This window comes from Macaca nemestrina, chromosome 20 (genome assembly GCF_043159975.1).
Source record: "Macaca nemestrina isolate mMacNem1 chromosome 20, mMacNem.hap1, whole genome shotgun sequence".
In the NCBI taxonomy this organism is placed as follows: domain Eukaryota; kingdom Metazoa; phylum Chordata; class Mammalia; order Primates; family Cercopithecidae; genus Macaca; species Macaca nemestrina.
This window is the reverse complement of record NC_092144.1, coordinates 62990482-63005978: the sequence shown is the minus strand read 5'-3', so window position 1 is coordinate 63005978 and position 15497 is coordinate 62990482. Positions and strand designations below refer to the sequence as shown.

Sequence of the window (15497 nt, the reverse complement as noted above, 5' to 3'; positions counted from 1 at the left end):
AGGGTGTGATTTCTCATGCCTGTAGTCCCAGCTCTCAGGAGGCTGAGGTGGGAGGATCGCCTCAGCCTCTATGTTTCAGGCTGCAGTGAGCCGTAATCATGTCACTGCCCTCCAGCCTGGAGGACAGAAGACTGCTTCAAATAAATAAAAATGAACAAATAAATAAATATGACAGGAGAGTTTCAAATAAATAAATATGAATAACAATTACAAGGAAAAACTATGTAATTAATATCTACTTTTAAAAAGATACTGCTTCTTGACCAGGCGTGGTGGTTCACACCTGTAATCCTAGCACTTTGGGAGGCTGAGGCGGGCAGATTGCCTGAGCTCAGGAGTTCAAGACCAGCCTGGGCAACACAGTGAAACTTCGTCTCTACTAAAATACAATAAAAATCAGTGGGGCATGGTGGTGTGCACCTGTAGTCTCAGCTACTTGGGAGGCTGAGGAAGGAGAATTACTTGAACCCAAGAGGCAGAGGTTGCAGTGAGCCAAGATTGCACCTCTGCACTCAGCCTGGGCAACAGAGCAAGACTCCATCTCTTAAAAAAAAAATACAGCTTCTTATTTAAAGCATAAGTTGGTCATCTGATCATCTAACATATCACTGAACCTGATACCGCTTTTGCAAAGATTGATAGTGAAACTTAATTGTTGTTTCTAACCACAGAAGCTGTGTTTGCTCATTCTTGGGCATTGGTTCGACTAACTATGGGAAGAATTCAGTTTATAGTTATCACTTGGAAGCAAGGACGATAATAGTCCCTTCCCAAACTGACCCTCTCAGGTGACGTGTACCACCTTTGTAAGAAGCCTTTTACATGATGAAAGGCCACAAGGTTAGGATTATGGGAGGTAACTGAATTCTGCTAAAATGTAGGTATAAACATTAACCAGCCATATGGAGGTCACAAGATTTGTAATTTTCCTAATTGCTCCTATAAATAACATCACTTTTGTCAAAACCTAAGATTGGTCTTTGAGGTGTTTTTCAGGCTTTTCCAATTGGGCAGACCAGCTCAGGCCACCTGGACTTCTTATTTTCTTTATTACTTTTTAACCTCCAGTATTCAACCACCTGGAACTCTTCACTGGTACCAGAGAACTGGCACCACCCGATCCTGTGACCCCTCCCCACCCAAAAACTTACTCAGCTCCGGGATAGTTTTGGACCCTCCTATAATTTCCTCCCCAACCAATCAGCCACACCAATTTCCTAGCCCCTTGCTCCAAATTATCCTCAAAACCCCTAGTCTCCCAGCTTTTCGGGAGACGGATTTGATAATTAACTCTTCTCTCCCTCTCCCACTTGTTCGACTTGGCTAGCCCTGCGATTATTAAACTCTTTTATTTGCTGCAAAACCCTGCTGTTTTCAGTGCACTGTCTCCTGTGCAGAGGCAAGGTGAATCCGGATGATAACAGACCTAGCTTCCCATGCCTTGCGCCCCAGGTGTCGCTACGAACGTTTCTGGGCTGGGCACAGTGACTCACGCCTGTAATCTCAGCAGTTTGGGAGGCTGGGGCCAGCGGATCACCTAAGGTCAGGAGTTTGAGACCAGCCTGACCAACATGGAGAAACCCCATCTCTACTAAAAATACAAAAAGAATATTAGCCGGACATGGTGGTGCGTACCTGTAATCCCAGCTACTCCGGAGGCTGAAGTAGGAGAAATCGCTTTAACCCGGTAGGCGCGCCATTGCACTCCAGCCTGGGCAACAAGAGCGAAACCCGTCTCAAAAAAAAAAAAAAAAAAAAAAAAAAAGTTTCTGGAAATGAGTACAGGGTTGACTCTGGAGTGAATGGAGACCAGAAAATAAAGGGATTTCTATTTTGTTCGGTGGGGCGTCAGCATGGAATTGGACTATCACTGCATGCAGAGTTTGCATTTCCCCTTCCAGTTGGCATCCCCTTCACAGACAATTCCAGGGCTTTACTAAACTTAATTTCGATAGCAGGAATTTTCCTGGATCCAATCGCAGACTTTGCTCCGCCCCAGGGAGATCCTGCTGAGTTGCCTCAGCCTCACTGGTAAATATCGCCTCCTTAATCCGGAAAATAGAGATGCGCTGGGAGCCAGAAGAGGAAAGCACAGGCCCTGCCCCTTCTTTTTTTCCCTTCCCAATCCGCAGCTTGCTGGGCGCGCCAGGCCCAGACTTCCGCCCTGCGCGTGCCGTTGCCTTCAGACCCGGAAGCAGATCGCACGGAGTTAACCTTGGGCCGCAGCGCGTCTGTAAAGATTAAACTTGGGCTTCGCAGTCCTCTGGTGCTTCCGTACCTGGGATCTGCAGGTTCGTACACCCCTGAAAATAACCCCTCCCCAAGGAAATCACACATCGCCGTGAGAGCCGGGGTTGTGTCAATGATTTGGGGGTAAAATCATTCTGAGTCTGAATCCGTCCTGGATCTTCTGCCTTCAGGTCACGTAGACACGTCTTTTCGTTCCATGTTCTCTTTTGAAACCTTTTTTTTTTTTTTTTTTTTTTTTTTTTTTTTGAGACGGAGTCTCCGCTCTGTCGCCCAGGCTGGAGTACAGTGGCCGGATCTCAGCTCACTGCAAGCTCCGCCTCCCAGGTTCACGCCATTCTCCTGCCTCAGCCTCCGGAGTAGCTGGGACTACAGGCGCCCGCCACCTCGCCCGGCTAATTTTTTTGTATTTTTTTTTTTTAGTAGAGACGGGGTTTCACTGTGCTAGCCAGGATGGTCTCGATCTCCTGACCTCGTGATCCGCCCGTCTCGGCCTCCCAAAGTGCTGGGATTACAGGCGTGAGCCACCGCGCCCAGCCTAAAACCTTTTACTGACCCCTCCTCCTGCCCTGCACCACCTAAAGCCCTCACCCACGGGGTGAATTCAGGGCTATGTGGTTCCCCAGCCTCGCCCTCGTCGGCCCTTGTAGCGCAGGGCCGCAGCAGCAGTCCCGGGGAGGCCGCGTCCTCTGCCGGGTCCTAGGATCCTCCAGACCCCCACCCGGGCCTAAGGCGCCGTCGCCCCCCATCTCCCTCCTCCTCGTGCCGGGCCCTGCTCGTCCCCAGGTCTCTTCGCAGTCATCGCTTGTGCGTTGGGGAGGCGCCCGGGGCCTGTCCGGTTCTTGCCTGCCCAGCTCCACCCCTTGGAAATGTGCTCCTCCGGGATGCAGGTGTCTTACTCCAAACCCTCCTGTGAATGTGTGGGCTAAAAGGATCAGGAGACAGAGAAAGAGACAGAGAACTGAGAGAGAAATAGAAAAACGAGAGGAAAGAATGAAGGAAACCCGTAAACACATGGCAAAGTAGACTATGAGTGAAGAATTTGCAAAAAGAAGTTAGAACGAAGGAGTTGAGAAAGTAACAGGGAAACAACTGGAGAAATGTAGAGAAAAGCTCGATGTCCAGCAAGCTGAAGGACAGCAAGATAAAGAGAGAGCCAGCAAAGGGGAGGCCCCTCAGAGTGGGGAAGAGGAGGGATTTGGAGCCACTGAAGACAGAGCAGGATGATGGTGGGACAGCGAGAGGGGCAGCTGGTGACAAGGAGAGCAGGGGGAGGCCTGGGCATTTGCGGGTGCCAGAGAGTGAGGACAGCGGGTTATAACAGGGAAGAAGGAATTTAACAGGGAGAGCCACGGGGCAGCAGAAATAACATGTAGATTTCGGACAATGGAAAGATAGGGGAGAAAGACGAGTACGGGGCGAAACAAGTTGCAAGAATGGAGGAGAATATATGGAATTGAAGGATTCGAGGGAAGAAGGGGAGAAAGAGCAGGAGAGGAGAGAGGCACAAAATAAGGAGCAGAAACCCGGGGGGAAACGGGAAAAAAAGCTAGACACAGATGAGAATGAGAGATACAGAGTGAGGGAAGGGAACAGTAATGATGAAAGAGGGGTGCAGGTGAGTGGTGGGTTGATTGTATGTGATAATTGTGACATGTTGATTTCTCTCTCGTGATAAATTTAAATTTTGTTTAAATTTGAGAATAAGAATTGCAGGCCAGGCGCGGTGGCTTAGGCCTGTAATTCCAGCACTTTGGGAGGCCAAGGCGGGTGGATCACAAGGTCAAGAGATCAAAACCATCCTGGCCAACATGGTGAAATGCTGTCTCTACTAAAAATACAAAAATTAGCCAGCATGGTGGCAGGCACCTGTAGTCCCAGCTACTCAGGAGGCTGAGGCAGGAGGCTGGTCTCGAACTCCTGACCTCAGGTGATCTGTCTAGCTCCATCTCCCAAAGTGTTGACTTTACAGGCATGAGCCACCATGCCTGGTCTTGATTCATTTTTTAATTTTTGTTTTTAATTTCTGTGGTTGAATTGTAAGAGTTCCTTATATTCCTAATCACATGTAATTTCACAGTTTTTCCCTTGGAATCTTTAGTGTTTTCCATATGTAAGATGGTATCTTCTGTGAACACAGAGCATTCTACTTTTCTTTTACTGCTGCTTGGCATTTATTTCTTTTTCTTGTCTAATTTCTTTGGTCAGGATTCCAGTAATATGCTGAATAGAAATGGCAAAAGCAGGCTTCTCTTTCCTGATCTTAGAGGAAGAGATTTCAGGCTTTCACCATCAAGTATGATGGTAACTGTGAGCTATTCCTAAGTGGCCTTTGTTATGTTGAGGTAGGTTTCTTTTTTTTTTTTTTTTTTTTTTTTTGAGATGGAGTCTTACTCTGTCCCCCAGGCTGGAGTGCAGTGAGGTGATCTCTGCTCACTGCAACCTCTGCCACCCAGGTTCAAGCAATTCTCCTGCCTCAGCCTCCAAAGTAGCCGGGAATACAGGTGCACGCCACGGCGCCTGGCTAATTTTGTAGTTTTAGTAGAGACAGGGTTTCACCATCTTGGCCAGGCTGATCTTGAACTGCTGACCTCATGATTCACCTGTCTCAGCCTCCCAAGGTGCTAGGATTACAGGGGTGAACAACTGTGCCCGACCGGATTTCTTGTATTCTTACTGTGTTGAGTGATTTTATCACAAAAGAATGTGTTCACTTTACAAATGTTTGCTGCGTCAAGTGAGAAAATCATGTCGTTTCCCCCTTTAATTCTCTGAATGTGGAGTATTACATGGATTGATATTCGTGTGTTTTACCATCTTTGCATTCCAGTAATAACTCACATGTCATGGTATACGACCTTTTAATATGCATTTGATTTTAACTTGCTAGTTTGGGGGAGGTGTTCTGAAAATTATTTTCCCCATCCATTGGGGATATTTTTCTATATTTTGTAGTAGCTTTGCCTTGCTTTGATGTCAAGGTAATGCTAGCCTAATAGCATGAGTTTGGAAGTATTCCCTCCTTTCCCATCTTTTCAGGGTTTGTTTGTTTGTTTGTTTGGAGACCAAGTCTCGCTGTGTCACCCAGGCTGGAGTGCAATGACGCGATCTCGGCTCACTGCAATCTCCACCTCCCAGGTTCAAGCAATTCTGCCTCTGCCTCTGGATTAGCTGGGACTGCAGGCACCCACCACTATGCCTGCTAATTTTTTTTGTATTTTTAGGAGAGACGGGGTTTCACTGTGTTAGCCAGGATGGTCTCAATCTCCTGACCTCATGATCTGCCTGCCTCGGCCTCCCAAAGTGCTGGGATTACAGGTGTGAGCCACTGTGCCTGGCTTTTTGAGTTTTTTTTTTTTTTTTTTTTTTTTTTTTAAGTTTAAGGACGATTAGCTTTAATTCTTCTTAAAATGTATGGTAGAGTTGGTAGAGTTCTCCACTGAAGTTACCTGGTACAGGACTTTTCTTTTGAAGAGGTTCTTGATTATTGATTCAACCTTCCTACAAGTTACAGGTCTGTATCTTTTATATTCATACTAAGTATGTGTATGTTATGTGTTTCCAGAAATCTATCCATTTCTTCTTTATTTCCTTTGTATAGAATGAGTTGTGATTCCTTTTTGATTTTAGTTTTTTAAGTCAATTTTTGTCAATTTTCTTGAATTTGTCAAAGTATCACCTGTTACTTTCACGACTTTAGTGCTTTCTATTCTCTATTTTACTTCTTTCTCTTTTAGTCTTTATTTCCTTTTTATGTATGTTTTTGTTTAGTTTTTTCTTTTTCTACTTCGTTGAGGTATAAACTTGGGTTGTTGATTGGAAACTCTTATTCTGTTTTTATGTAGTCATTTTCAGTTATAAATTTCCTTATTAGGAGTGTTTTTGTTGCATCCTATGAGGTTTGGTGTGTTGTGTTTCCTTTTTCTCCACCCTCCAAGCTGATTTACAAACTATGTCACTGTTTCTTTCTTTTTTTCTTTTTTTTTTTTGAGACGGCGTCTCACCCTGTCACCCAGGCTGGACTGCACTCGCATGATCAGCTCACTGCAACTTCCGCCTCCTGGGTTCAAGTGATTCTCCTGCACAACCTCCCGAGTGGCTGGGATTACAGGCACACGCCACCACGCCCGGTTAATTTTTGTATTTTTAGTAGAGACGGGGTTTCACCATGTTGGCCAGGCTGGCCTCAAACTCCTAACCTCGTGATCTGCCTGCCTTGGCCTCCCAAAGTGCTAGGATTACAGGCGTGAGCCACCGCTCCTGGGCTTCACTTTTTCTTTCAATAATCCCAGTCAAAAGAGACAGAATGCAGTCTGTCATGCAAATGCCCGACAAGCCAGAACAGTGGATTTAAGTTTTACTCTTTTCTTTTGTCCCTAAAAGAAAATAATGAGAGAAGCATACTGCCCTGTGCTGGGGAGGCAATGGGATGGAGATGAACAAATTTCCACAAACTTTCCCACCCGTTCAGTCCAATTTTGCATCGGTGTTCATTGAATACTGCGGCTCCCTTACTGGTTTCCAGACTTTTTTCGCAAAGATATTTTTGATGAAAAATTTTTTGTTAAGTTGGTGTCTCCATGAGGATATGAGGGCCTAGCATTTGCTAGTCTGTCAACTTGCTGGCTTTACTTTTTATGTCTTATTTATTCCACAGACTGTGTTTAGAGGTCCAGGGATTTATTTCAAATCACGTAGGAATCAGCAAAAGAGACACCATTACTTTTATATGAGAAACAAGATTTACCCTCAAATTTTTATATGGCACTACTATTCATATTTAGCACATTATTGTTTTTCTTCACTAATAGGACCATGCACAGAACTAGGCAGCAATCTCTATCTGGCTTTGTTTTCAGAACACACATCTCTGGCTCATCATGGTTGCTCATGTTTGTAATCCCAGCACTTTGGGAGGCTGAGATGGGTGGATCACTTGGGGCCAGGAGTTCGAGACCAGCCTGGCCAACATGGTGAAACCCCCTCTCTACTAAAACTACAAAAATTAGCCAGGTGTGGTGGTACACGCCTATAGTCCTAGCTGCTTGTAAGGCTGAGGCATGAGAATCGCTGGAAGCTGGGGGTGGAGGTTGTGCTGAGTCGAGATCATGCCCTTTCTTCTTTTTTCTTTCTTTTTTTTTTTTTTTTCCTCCTTCAGGTGTATGTTTATTGTGTTTGAGATGATACATCAGGTGCTGTCTGAGCTACAAAGGGTAAAAGGAAATCCTCTTATTACAAACAGACAAAGGTAAAAGGTAAAACACTTTTCACAACAGCATGAACCACATACTCAGAAATAGATCTGGGTTTAATACAAATGACATAATTCCTAGTCATCTACAGCTACTTTTATCACTTCATGCAGATAATGAATTAGGCTAAAAGGCACTATAATATTTGGTAGATTTCAGGACCAGTATCCTTAGTACATCACAAAATACATTTTGATATCCCAGAGAAGCAAGACTTGCAAGTAGGCATTTTAAATATAACTAATCGGGCCGGGCGCGGTGGCTCAAGCCTGTAATCCCAGCACTTTGGGAGGCCGAGGCGGGCGGATCACAAGGTCAGGAGATCGAGGCCACAGTGAAACCCCGTCTCTACTAAAAATACAAAAAATTAGCCGGGCGCGGTGGCGGGTGCCTGTAGTCCCAGCTACTCAGGAGGCTGAGGCAGGAGAATGGCGGGAACCCGGGAGGCGGAGCTTGCAGTGAGCCGAGATCGCGCCACTGCACTCCAGCCTGGGCAACAGCATGAGACTGCGTCTCAAAAAAAATAAATAAATAAATAAATAAATAAATAAATAAAACTAATCTACAGCTGCAGAGTTCTACTCTTGATCGCATTTACCTTTTTGGGCAGTCTCCCAGGCTCCAAAGGATAAAAGCAGAGTAGAATCACTGTAACATATACACAGAAGTTCATATCGTACAGGCTTTAAAGTTTTGCAGCACAGTGAGAAAATGCCTTCTGCTCCTTCACACTGCATACAAATTATGTGAATTCTGTTGTGTATCTCTTGGTCCGCTGTCTGGCTATCCTGTCGTGTTCTGTGCTGTTGGTCAAATACTGAGTGGCTACGCTTCCACCCGAGGATCTGCAGGGTTGCAATCTGTCAAAAGGGAACAAATGGACAGCAAAACCTTTGAAATAGTCAAAGCGGGACTCCAGTTGTCTTTAAGGATGTCCAGACAGATGACTCCCTGACTGTTGATGTTGCAGTGATAGATTCTGATGTGGAAAGTAACCTTTGGTGGCTTAAATGGATAATCTGATGAAAATGTGATATCCAGAAAAAACACACCACCTTCATATACAGAACCCGGTGGACCAAGTATAGTTGATCTCCATTCATAAATGTTATCTCCTTAGGCCCAGCACTGCAATTAGGAGAAGGATCAAGGGTTATTTGAGCTAGCTCCTTCTGAATACTTTTAGCACTAGTGGATAACTTAGCAGTGGTTTTGCTAGAGAGTTTGGTGTTTTTTCTTCTGCTGGCTGGCAGAAGGTTTTCTTTCCTCATGTTCTTCAGCCTCTGGAGCGGCTGGGTCTTGCTTGTCCACATCTGCCACTGCTGATGCTGGGGCTGTCACCATCAGACCTTTGCCTATCACTGGACATCTTGGTGAAGTTATCGCTTGGAAAACTCGGCCGCCTGCCTGGCCTGTTCACACGCCACTATGGTGTGGGGGAGGAAAAGAGAAAAAAACTCTTCCTTAAGGAAATGGAGGCAGCTGTGGCGGGGGAAAAGGGGAGAGAGGGAAAAAAAGAAGCCGAGGAGGCTCTGACCGGGGAATGTGGAACACTGAAAGTCAGAGGGGGTTGTGCAGTCAGATCACGCCCATTCTTTAAGAATTGTACTCCTTTTGTATTCTTAAACTTTAAAGATCATATTTGGGAAGTTTAAAATAAGTATTTTTGTGTAATATTTACACATTTCGATATTATTTACCATCTGTACTCAATTGGAAACCTATTGGTCATTATTTTTTGTAGATATCTCTTCGAAAAGCATGATGGAATTCTCATCAACAGAGCAAGGTAATCCAGGAGAAGGTTTCTACATAGGGATGTTGGAAAGACATAAAAGTCATCACATTGGAGATTTTTGCTTCCCAGAAATTAAGAAAGATAATCATGACTGAGTTTTAGTGGAAAGAAGATGAAAGAAATGGCCACGAAACATCCATAACAAAAACCAAAACGTTTACTGATAGTACAGAGTGATATGATCGAAGGCATGCTAGAAACAAGCCTATTAAAGATCACTTGGAGTAAGCTTTCGTTCCCTTCTGCCTGAACTGCACGTATTTCAGACCCAAAGGAAAATTGGTAATCCAGTGGAGAAGTCTATCAACAATGCCTCCTCAGTTTCAACAGCCCAAAGAATTTCTTGTAGGCTCCAAACCCATATTTCTCATAAGTATGGGAATAATTTCCTCCATTCTTCATTATTCACACAAAAACGTAAGAGAAAAACCTTGCCAATGTAATGAGTTTGGCAAAGCCTTTAATTGTAGGTCACTTTGTAAATACTTCTAATGATTAGTGTTTGGCTTACTGGACACGGCTTTGAAAAACATGAGTTTGGTCCTCCCATCATAATCTACCTAAAAGGTAGGTACAAATCAACACATTTGATAGGTTGTTGGGAACAAGCCCCCCCAAAATCTGGCCATAAACTGGCCCCAAAACTGGCCATAAATAAAATCTCTGCAGCACTGTGGCATGTTCATGATGGCCATAACGCCCCCGCTGGAAGGTTGTGGGTTTAGTGGAATGAGGGCAAGGAACACCTGGCCCACCCAGGGCAGAAAACCACTTAAAGGCATTCTTAAGCCACAAACAATAGCATGAGCGAACTGTGCCTTAAGGACATGCTCCTGCTGCAGTTAAGTAGCCCAACCTATTCCTTTAATTTCCCATAAGGGATACTTTTAGTTAATCGAATATCTATAGAAGCAATGCTAATGACTGGCTTGCTGTTAATAAATATGTGAGTAAATCTCTGTTCAGGGTTCTCAGCTCTGAAGGCTGTGAGACCCCTGATTTCCCACTTCACACCTCTATATTTCTGTGTGTGTGTCTTTAATTCCTCCAGCACCGCTGGGTTAGGGTCTCCCCGACTGAGCTGGTCTCGACTATAGGTGAAATTAAAAGATGAAATTGTATCAAGACAAAGAAAATTGTGGTTGAAATTCTTTGTATACTGGGAGAGGAAAAACTGGCAGTTCCATGGCACAAATCAAGAAATATTGATAAAGTAAAGATCACTAAATTGGTCTATGTAAAATTAAAAATATCAGTCGGGCACGGTGGCTCATGCCTATAATCCCAGCACTTTGGGAGGCCGAGGTGGGTGGATCACCAGAGGTCAGGAGTTCAAATCCAGCCTTGACCAATATAGTGAAACCCCATCTCTACTAAAAATACAAAAATTAGCTGGGTATTTTGGCATCCGCCTGTAATCTCAGCTACTAGAGAATCAGGCAGGAGAATTGCTTGAACCCAGGAGGCAGAGGTTGCAGTGAGCCAAGATCACGCCATGGCACTCCAGTCTGGGAAACAAGAGTGAAACTCCTTCTAAAAAAGAAAAAAGAGAGAGAGATATAATGGACAGTGTTGTGGAATGAATGTGTCCATCCCAGAACATATATGTTGAAATTCTAACCCTCAATGTGATGGGATTAGGAGTTGAAGACTGCAGGAGGTGATTAGATCACAGAAGGGAACCCTCAGGAATGGATGCATGCCCTTAACACAAGAGGCACCGAGAACTTGGTTCCTTGTCTCCCTGCTCTCTGTCTGCTTGAGGCCACAGCAGAAGATATATCACCCAGCTACATCTGGACCACATCAGCTGCAAAGCACATCATTAACCTTGGCAAAGTAAACTTTCTAAATTGAGACCTATTAGATACTTTTGGTTCACAAGCTCATGAACACAGAAGAAATCAAGATAGAAAACAAACGATCTGGCTGGGCGCAGTGGCTCAAGCCTGTAATCCCAGCACTTTGGGAGGCCGAGACGGGCGGATCACGAGGTCAGGAGATCGAGACCATCCTGGCTAACACCGTGAAACCCCGTCTCTACTAAAAATACAAAAAACTAGCCGGGCGAGGTGGCAGGCGCCTGTAGTCCCAGCTACTCCGGAGGCTGAGGCAGGAGAATGGCATAAACCCGGGAGGCGGAGCTTGCAGTGAGCTGAGATCCGGCCACTGCACTCCAGCCCGGGCTACAGAGCAAGACTCCGTCTCAAAAAAAAAAAAAAAAAAAAAAAAGAAAACAAACGATCTAATGAAAAGCATAAAATAAGTTCATAAATCTGAACTCCATATATATTGAACATAGAGGAAATGGTCTTCTCAAACTATGTGTGTTTATATTAGATCGCATTTTTGAAAGACATTTCTAATATTTGATTAACCATCCTATGTAGTTTTAGCCAATATAAAACTGAAAATAATAAATGATCAATTGTATACATACATTTAACTTCTTAATATTTCCCATAGCATTGCTATTACTATTTATGTTATTGGAGTAGGTGCTCAGTCTGTCTTTGATATATTACCAGAGTGGTGTCTTCCACAATGGTGCTTAGACTCTGTGGTGTACGAGTGGATAAACTGTTAAGTAGGAACCTAGGAGAGCCAGGATGTCAAAGCTCAAGTCCTTTAAAACTAGGAAGACATACTCCTTACTGCACAAGTCAAGGTCATAAGATGTTAATGGTTAAGGAAAGCAGCTTATGGTATCTGCAAGGACAAACTCCTACAGAAACACAATGTCCACATGACCCAATATCCCATGACAATGTATGCTTCTAAGATAATTACAGTCATGCTTTCAAGTACTTACACACTAAAATACCAAGGATCGCTTTAAATCAACAAAGTAGTAAGTTTTGTCACACTATCAGCCCACCAGCAGTTAGCTTAGCTTTTACGTAAGCCCCTAAACAAGAAAAACTTGAAACAAGAGGCATTCCCCCTGCTTTCTGAGGAACCTTACTGTGTAACTAGTAGCATTTTTTTTGTTGTTTTTGTTAAAAAAAAAAAAAAATAGGAGTTTCGCTCTTGTTGCCCAGGCAGGAGTATGATGGTGTGCTCTGGGCTCACCACAACCTTCACCTCCCAGGTTCAAGCCATTCTCCTGCCTCCACCTCCTGAGTAGCTGGGATTACAGGTGCCCACCACCATGCCCGGCTAAGTTTTGTATTTTTAGTAGAAAAATACAAAATTAGAGACCAGCCTGTTGACCAGGCTGGTCTCTAACTCCACCTCAGGTGATCCGCCTCCGGATGTGCTGGAATGACCTGTTTTTCTTTTTAATTTGAAAGTGGTTTAAATGCAAAGCGCCTTTTGTGAGCAGGTAAAGACGCCTGCGGCGGGGGGCGGGGGCGAGCTCCCCACAGCCTGGGGTAGCTGGGGTAGGGGGAGGGCGAGGTGGCAAGGACCTCGGTAAGGGGGTGGAGTGCGGCGCTGGTTGCAGCCAGGACCGAGATTTAGAACGGCTTGTTTAGGTGCCCGGAGCGGTGGCTCACGCCTGTAATCCCAGCACTTTGGGAGGCCGAGGCGGGTGGATCACGAGGTCAGGAGATCGAGACCATCCTGGCTAACACGGTGAAACCCCGTCTCTACTAAAAATATAAAAAATTAGCCGGGCGTGGTGGCGGGCGCCTGTTGTCCCAGCTACTCGGAAGGCTGGGCCAGGAGAATGGCGTGAACCCGGGAGGCGGAGCTTGCAGTGAGCGGGAGATCGCGCCACTGCACTCCAGCCTGGGCGACAGAGCGAGACCCGTCTCAAAAAAAAAAAAAAGAGATGCTTCTTTAAGCAAGGACCTGTGTTGTTTGAGTGGATAATGGAAAATGGAGGGTGACATGCATGTGGAACTGCCTATTGCACACTGGAGGTGAAGGACAACTTTCCCGTCCTTTCTTTTCTCAAGACATTTATTTAGAAAACTTGTAACTGTATTTTCTCTGTCTTCTTTGTTTTTTGTTTTTGTTTTGTTTGTTTGTTTGTTTTTAGACGGAGTCTCTCGCTCTATGGCCTAGGCTGGAGTGTAGTGGGGCGATCTCTGCTCACTGCAACCTCCTCCTCCCTGGTTCAAGCGATTCTCCTGTCTCAGCCTCCCGAGTAGTTGGGACTACAGGCGCAAGCCACCACGGTCAGCTGATTTTTGTGTTTTTAGTAGAGACAGGGTTTCACCATGATGGCCAAGTTGCTGTTGGTCTCCTGACCTCGTGATCCGCCGGCCTCTGCCTCCGCCTCCCAAAGTGCTGGGATTACAGGGTTGAGCCACCAGGCCCGGCCTCCTATAATTCTTAAACTGGAAATTACCCAGATAGCTAATGTCAAATAATAACCTTAGATCCTAAATTATGACAAGTTTGTTTACAAGCATGTAAACAAAATTACATTTACCCGGCTAATTTTGTAGTTTACCTGGATTATTTACACACAGAAAGAAACCCTGTGCTAGCTGATGTTTAAAGTTATTAAAGTTTACTTTTTTGGCCGGGCACGGTGGCTCACGCCTGTAATCCCAGCGCTTTGGGAGGCTCAGGCAGGCGGATCACGAGGTCAGGAGATGGAAACATGGTGAAACCCCCTCTCTACTAAAAATACAAAAAATTAGCCGGGCGTGGTGGCACGCGCCTGTAGTCCCACCTACTTGGGAGGCTGAAGCAGGAGAATTGCTTCAATCTGGGAGGTGGAGGTTGCAGTGAGCCAAGATCTCGCCAGTGCACTCCAGCCTGGGTGACAGAGCAAGACTCCGTCTCAAAAAAAAAAAAGAGGTTGTTTCGTTTTTGCAGGAACTCTGATGAAGCAGGCATTTTAGGTAAAAATGATTATAATTTTATTCTGACATCAGAGCAGAACTTATTGTTAGAGAAGATGGAGCCATATTCTTCTACCTATTATTAAATTGTTTTTTAAATTTTAAACACCACACAATGTATGTATGTGTTGTGTAGTGAAAGTCTAAAGAAAAGTGCATTTATGCGTCCCCTTTCCTGTCCAGCCTTCCACCCGTTCCCATGGCTCAATGGGGAATCTCTGCTGAGAGTTCTGTGGCAAGTCAGCATAAGTCCTGCAGAAATATATTCAGACATCATTTTGAGAGTTTAGAAAAAATTCTTCGATGAATGCGCCTGTGGCCCAGACTGGAGTGCAGTGGTGCAATCTCAGCTCACTGCAGACTCCGGCCCCCAGGTTCAAGCGATTCTTGGGCCTCAGCGTCCCGAGTAGTTGGAGTAGTTGGGACTACAGGTGTGCACCACCAAGCCTGGCTAAGTTTTTTTATTTTTTAGTAGAGATGGGGTTTCACCATGTTGGCCAGGGTGGTCTGGAACTCCTGGCTTCAAGTGATCCTCCCTCCTCAGCCTTCTAAAGTGCTGGGATTACAGGCGTGAGCCACTGAGCTCGGCATGAGAAATGTTTTGTTGCGGTATTTTATCCTACAAGTTTTGAAAATTTCCATGTTTTGAAGGTAGGAAACGAGAGCTTGCTGTTTTTCATCTTTTTTGGCGCATTCTCTGAATGAAGACGCGTGAATCCTTCCCAGTTTTTCGCTGTTACCGCGGACGCCACGCTGGCTGCCTGTGAGTGTGCTGATTTCGCTACATGTATCTGGAGGGTTCCTGCAGGGGGCGCTATTGAGAAACTGATGGCTTCTTCTAGGACGTGGCATTTCCTCTTATCTTAGATCTGGGAAGATTCCATCCCTACTCCCAGCTGCAAAAGCGCCCTCTCTGAGAACACAGCACCATGTGTCCTGCAGCCTCTGCATTTCAGGCTCAAGCGATCCTCCCAGCTCAGCCTCCCAAGTAGCTAAGACTACAGGTGTGCACCACCATGTCCAGCTAGTTTTTGTATTTTTGGTAGGAACAGGTTTTCAACATGTTGCCCAGGCTTATTTTGAATTTTTGGTCTGATTATTTCTAAGTCTCTGTTTTGTTAATTTGTGTTTAATTCCTTGGGATCATCCATGTTTTCTCTTTGTATATCTGGTTAAGGTCTGTTGGAACTTCAGCAGTTCAGAAATCAGCCAGCTTTCATGGTTTTTGGTGTCTGACTTCAGTGAGGAAGGACACTCTCCAATCAGGCTGGCTAGAGATTCCTGAGACCTCTCCAGATTTTTCTGTATTTTCATTTTTTAATTAATTAATTTGAGACAGAGTCTCTGTATGTCACCCAGGCTGGGGTGCAGTGGCACAATCTCAGCTCACCACAATTTCTG

At 45.0% G+C, this 15497-nt stretch overlaps 1 long non-coding RNA gene and 1 pseudogene across 13 annotated transcripts in view; one reads left to right on the top strand and one right to left on the bottom strand.

The window, feature by feature from the left end:
- The window catches only part of LOC139360182 (uncharacterized), a 108917-nt gene that overhangs the window by 77055 nt on the left and 16365 nt on the right, over positions 1-15497 (top strand). For 6 of the 13 annotated variants that reach the window (XR_011617382.1, XR_011617381.1, XR_011617385.1 and 3 more), the window contains exons 1-2: positions 2154-2291; positions 9244-9288. This is a non-coding gene — a long non-coding RNA (uncharacterized lncRNA). The other 7 variants (XR_011617388.1, XR_011617389.1, XR_011617387.1 and 4 more) reach the window with 4 other exon arrangements.
- LOC105497054 (ubiquitin-conjugating enzyme E2 E3 pseudogene) lies at positions 8242-8868 on the bottom strand (annotated as a pseudogene).